The 6,106-nt window shown below is 45.1% G+C and overlaps 1 long non-coding RNA gene across 5 annotated transcripts in view; it reads right to left on the bottom strand.

Annotated features, from left to right (window-relative positions):
• LOC127476326 (uncharacterized) overlaps positions 1-6,042 on the bottom strand; it is an 85,874-nt gene extending 79,832 nt beyond the window's left edge. For all 5 annotated transcript variants that reach the window (XR_007906563.1, XR_007906561.1, XR_007906562.1 and 2 more), the window contains exons 1-2: positions 5,135-6,042; positions 2,953-3,088 (exon numbers count right to left, since the gene is read on the bottom strand). This is a non-coding gene — a long non-coding RNA (uncharacterized LOC127476326). The remainder of the gene's footprint in view (positions 1-2,952; positions 3,089-5,134) is intronic.
• Between the last annotated feature and the right edge of the window lie 64 nt (positions 6,043-6,106).

Below are 6,106 nucleotides of genomic sequence, written 5' to 3'. Positions count from 1 at the left end.
AGTAGGACATGGGAGAGGAAGGTCATTTTAGCTTTGATGTTTTGTCAAATCCAATTCTAGACTAGTGCTCATAGTTCAGGTGACATTGTAGATGGTATAGAAAAAAAACACTAAACTGAGAGCTAGAGACAAACTCCTTCAGTACAGCCCTTACAGAACTCAATCACAGAGAAGGTTCAGCTTCCTGGACAGAAAATCTAAAGTACGACAAACCCTTTAGCATAACGTGGAAAACCACAAATAAAAGAGGACCCAATGCCTGGAAGCTGCAGCCAGGCATGCCAAATTAGAATATGTATTTAATAATAAAGATGATTAACTACTGGAATAAACTACCAAGGGATTCTGTGGATCCTCTTGGTATCTTTTAATTAAGACTGCTCTTGTTTCTTAAGATGGATATAGTTGAAATCAAAGCTATAGGTCTCAATATAATGTTAACTAGGTGAAATGTGAAAGTAAGCAGTGTACAAGAAGTCCAAAGAAAAGAGTTAATGCTCTCCCTGACCTAAAAATGTACACAAATATTAAGTATAGCAGAGAGAGATCAGCTAATATTAACTTACTGGGTTGCTCATTTCATCTACCACCCGTGCCCCACCCCCTCTGATCAAAAAAAAAAAAATCAAGGATGGAGTTGATTTTTGAAAAGCAACCTATCATGAGAGATCAAAAATGCAGGAAAATAATGGGGGCAAGGAAGAAAGAGAGAGATGTATTATGGCACAGATCCAATACCCTTTGTGGCAAAAGAAAGGAGAGGAAGGACAGAAGAGTAATTTCACATAAAACTGGCAAGCTATCAGCCTCAAGGGCAGAGGCAGCAGTAATGCAGCAGCCTTACAGAGATTCTTCATAAGATGGGTGAGGTGCAAGACAGGGAGAAAAAGGCTGTGAGTTGCAGCATCAGACCTCCTCTTCAGGGTCTCCCCTTGAAGAACAAGAGGTGAACTCATCCACTTATGCACAAGGACATCATGTTTTTCCATTTTAAGAGAGCAAGTGCTTTCAGACTTCAGATCAAATACCACTCAAGTACAACCTCCAGCTGGTAACTACAGTTATCATTACACAGCAGCCAATCTGCACTGAAATTCTTAAATGCAGAGAGGATTGAGTCCATGCAATTCGGAGCAATTTATTTGGTTGATTTTGTTACTGTGCCCTTATTAACAGTGTACGGGCAGCTAAGAAGTTTGAGGAATTTTTACTCCTTCCAAAATAGTTGCTAAATAATACCAATTAATAATGCTGAGTTGAAAACTCAGAGAGGACAGTGTTGCAAGTATTTGGTATGTGAACTTCAAACTGAGCTGGCAACATACAGCTCTTCTTCCTCAGAGGCCAGTTTCCAAGGAGAGGTGATACACAAGAACTTGGTCTCTGACTGATTGAGCTTTTAGTAAACTGTGTCACTTCTCCCTGATTTTTCATCACTGTTCAATAACAAACGAAAACCATCTTTCAGCATGGAGGCACATGGAAAATAAAGTGAGAATCTCTGAGCCTCTAAAACATGCCCTGCTGTGTACACAGTGAGACGGAGCTACAGGGAAACAAAATAGGAAAGATCATCCAGTACAAGCAGGGACATATTAGAGCTAAATAGCACTTGGAGGGCTTTCTTCACTGGATCCTAGTGCCCTCATGGCACTTTTTTCTATCCCTTTCTCATCCCAGACTCTACAGACTAAAGAAAGTGCTCCTTGCAGCATGCCAGTTTCCCTCCTGGCATACCAATGAGCATCAGGAGTCAGCTGACTGGTGCTCATTTGTTCCCCAGCACAAAACAGCACCTAGTGAAAGTGGAGCTCCTTAATACAGCCCCTGGGGAGAAAAGAAGGGGGAAGTTAGGATCAGTACAGGGTCTAGGGTACAGAGTCTATCTTTGTGCTGGAGGAAGTATTGCCTATGAGCAAAACAAAGGAGGCGAGAGTTCTGACTTAAGCTGGGTTTCCCCCTCTGCTATAACTCTAAGTAGGTCACTTCCTTTCTCTTTAGCACAGTTTCCTCATCTCTTTGGCAGAAGTTAGTGTCTGTACCAGAACTAAGATATGATCAGATAATAAGCATTAGAGCTTACAGAGCTCAGAGAAATGCTTGACGAGAGCTGTTTGAAACCAAAATCCACGCTAATCACCTTAACAAACCAGTAATACTGCTTGGATTTTGAATGATAGGTTTCAACTCCTGTATTCCCCCGCTCATTAGTTGAGAGAACTAAATGCAGCACTGGAAAGGATGTCTGGGTCACCGAGTTCGTACAACTCCTTCCATAAACAAACCAAGAACCATCTTCCAAATGTTACTCTTGCCTTGTCCAAGGGAGAAGCTGTTTCTGGTTTTGTACCAGAGTATTTGGAGTAATTTCATATCTCTGAATCTAGAATGCCTGAATCTGAGCAGAAATTATGCCAAGACTCTGCCTGGATTTACAAAATGTAGACCATATTCAACTTTGAAATGACAAGACCATCTCACAGTGACACGCTTGCACTTGTGATTTATAATGCAGTTATTCACAAACATATGAAAGGTATGCAGACACTGTTTGAGCTGACAGAAAACTATCCTTTGCTAGCTAAAGAAAAATGCAGGCAAATGTAAAGAAAATCATTAAATATGTGTCTGTGTTTTAGTTTCTTAATCAGCCTAAAATGTTCTTTGAGGCAAGATATCTGGGATCCTTTTCTACTAGCTGTTATGCTTATGAAAAAGCATCCTTTTCTTTGTGATATAAGTCCAATTGGTCTCAATTTGGCTAATATTGTAGCTAAATAAGCCTCCTGCTACAAAAACACATGCTGCTACTCTCCACACTTGGCAGCTTCAAAAGTCATGCCACATTCACTCAGTCTTTCTTGTTTGGAAGGCCAATACCAAATCACAGAAACATCGGCATTTTCACATCTTTGTTCTGAATTTTGCAATTCATCACTACGCAAATCTTACCTCTTTATGGAGCTGAAGCAACAAGGTTTTGTCCTAAGGTGAAAACATTGCTCTAACAATCAACATCCAAGAGGCTCAAGAGCCCAAGCATCAAAACAGGCTTGAAATAACAGCATATTTCACTTCATAGAAGTAGCTGAAATAAATGAGGTATAAATGATCAGTCAGAGTATACACAGACTCAAAGAAACAAAGTCTACAACAACACTTGGATCATTGGGGATCCCAACCAGTCACAGACATAGCTGTAACGAAGTTGAAACACAAACTGATGCCACTGTGCTGAGCTGAAATGAGACTCCTGGGCGCAGGAGCCAGGGTGTGGGGGACACCCCAGCTGAGGCTGGTCATGGCCATTAAAGCCTATTAGTGCCTCAGCAGCCCTGACAAATGAGTCAGGCTTTCTTTGAAAGCACAGCAGTGACGCCCTCCAGAGCATTGTGTGGATATTAGAGAGAAATCCTGCCAGCAGCAGTCAGAAGCTGCCATTAAATGCAAGTTTCTGCCTGTAGAGATGACCATAGTGGAGAGATGGGGCAACACCAAGGTTGCCAAAAAAATTACATGGGAGTTAAGAGGTAAAGGGAAATCTGTGTTCAGGGACACTAGCAGAGCAGTGCTACCTCTTTTAAATATTTTTTTTCTTTTCCATGCAATGGCCAGATACAGGTACTCTCCAGAACCTGAACCATCAGTAGTAATCAGACAAATAAAAACATGTTATGGGAGTGGACAGGAGAACTAGTGCTCCAGTTGTTCTCAACTATTTCATGGGCTGTGTAAAAGTAAGCCAATGTCTGGCTTGCTCAAAGTTTTTTCTCCCCACTCATCCAGTAATTTAAGAGAAGAACTTTGGAGGAAATAATTGAGCTGAAATACTGAATTCTCTCAGGTGCTCATCATTATGTGCAAATCTGCTTTATTAAGAAGACTGGATGTTCTGGTGAACTGAGTAGGTTGAACACAGTTTGAATATGTGAGTTAGTGCTCAGTTTGTCCCCAGATCATCCACCCCCTGCATCCTGCCTTGGCAGAGTCCTGCTTCCATTGCCCTGTGGGCCCAGACAGCCACTCTCTCCTTGAGCCAGCCCTCACGATGCCAGTCATTATACACACACACAGAAGAGGGTCTTTCGCCAATGCCATTTCTGCCCAGCTGCCATGCCAGTTTTCTCTCCCCAGCCCAAAGGCGGCAGGACAGTGCCTTTGGGAGGGGTTGCGTGGTCCAGGCATTTGGAAGAGGAATGGCCACTTTACAGGCCTCATGTGCTTCAGAGCTGCAATTGCAGGCCTGGAGACAACACAAGGTGCAACACCGTGAGAGCTTTTTCTACAGAGGGACCTCTCAACTTCTGTCACACCGATAGTGGAGTCAACCCATCTGAAACCACTCCAACCTTAAGCGGTACATGAATCTCCTCAACTCCCTTTTCTCTCATCTGGGAAGGGCTTCTGGTTTTACCTTACTAATTACTTTTTCCCCCGCCCCTACATTGTATAATGAACCCTTTCTACCCAATGCCTCAGCACACATTCTGAAAATTTGTCGCATTTCCTTCAGTCATAGTAGGTAGGGGATATGTAGAAATATTAGATTGAAAGGTATTTTAACAGGAATGAAATTGGATACAAGTTTGAGACCTTTCCCTCTGAAAGCTCATTGTGATACATGAGATAGGAGCCCCTTGTGATTCGTGGAAAATGCAGAATTCAGAAAAAAAATTAAGTTTGTGCAGCAGTAGACCAAGCTACTAATTTTTTCCTAAACACAGAATAGTCAGCCACCTCCTCCAGTCATTTTTCACCAGAAAGAAACATAGACAGTGACACTCACAACAACCATGAGCCTCTGAAAGTGGCCTAAGAACCAAGTAAACTGTAGGGACTTGTAGATTTCACCAAGCAAAGGCAGCTTGTCCTGATGAAGGATTGCTTGTACTTAGCCATCCTAAAGACCTTAATCTTATATAGTTTGATCTGCTCAGGGGATAAACAGAACCAGTATGCTTGCACAGCTGAGTTAATCTCTTTATGCACTGGGATTTGTTATGACTGTCATTCACCTCTAAGACTTGTTACTCCCATGCACACATATGGCAGTGGGGTGGGAAGGCTGACAACTATTCCCTCTCAGGGCAGTCACTGAGTTTCCACTGGGCTGCAGTGAACATGTAACACTGACCTGTCTTGAGGAAATTCTTCTCATCCAGTATAAGGCAGAAGACCTCTAGCCCAAGGTCTGTTTCAGCTCTACAGCTTTCTGCTATTTTCCTGACTACTTTCTCCACCATCAGCCTGGCTGGCTGTAACTCAGGCTGGTCCATTCTCCTCCACACTTGGAAAGCAGACACCAGGGAAAGCAGTCGGTGTCCTTGGTGTTGTATAAGCAAACTGTGAGAAGGTCCAGAGGAAAGCAAGACTAAGTGCTGTGGTGAAAAAACGCAGTCAGGCTGCTCCAGAGGTGGCTGGCCCTGATCAGTACAGGCACTTGCCAGGCCAAAGCCCTTGGCCAGGAGATGAGTATGCTCCCCACAAGCAGGCCTTACAAATAACACTGGTGAAGCAGAGTTAATGATTCCTGCCGAGGAAATGCCTGGGCTCTGGGATGCTGAAGGCATCACCACAGGTGAGCTGCAGTCCCCAGAGCTGCCCTCACTGTCCCAGCTGCCGGGGAAGCTGTTTTCCAGGCAGACTTGGAGCCACGAAATGACCACCGTTCTCCCAGTCCGTGAAGCTTCTTGCATCCCGGGCAGGGCTGGAGGCGCAGTCCACGGCTTCAGGTCCCACAATATATCTCCCAGGGCTAGAACCTTTGCTCCCTGCAGACATCTGCAGGTGGTGCCGTGTCTCGTGGGTCTCCGCCTCTTGGAGAGGATGGAGGCGCTCACAGCGCTCGCTCCCCGTCACAGCCCAGCAACCGGAGCGGCGCTGGGCGGCAGCACTATCCCTTCTGGCGTTCGAGGGCGGGATCAGGGATCACTCTGCGCATGAGGAAAATGCCGCGGGCGGAGGGACCGACGCCATCCTTCCCCCAGCTCCCACCCCCGGGCGACCAATCAGTGCCGCTGGGGGGCGGGCGCCGCAGCCCAGGAGCCAAACCCTCCCCGCCCTCCTCTGAGTGACAGCGGCGGCCACCAATCAGAGCGCGGGCAGC

The sequence above is a fragment of the Manacus candei genome, unplaced genomic scaffold, assembly GCF_025592945.1.
Source record: "Manacus candei isolate 608988 ecotype Guabito, Panama unplaced genomic scaffold, ASM2559294v1 h1tg000049l, whole genome shotgun sequence".
Taxonomy (NCBI): domain Eukaryota; kingdom Metazoa; phylum Chordata; class Aves; order Passeriformes; family Pipridae; genus Manacus; species Manacus candei.
Note: the sequence above shows the minus strand (reverse complement) of the source record. Positions and strands in the feature narration are given on the sequence as shown.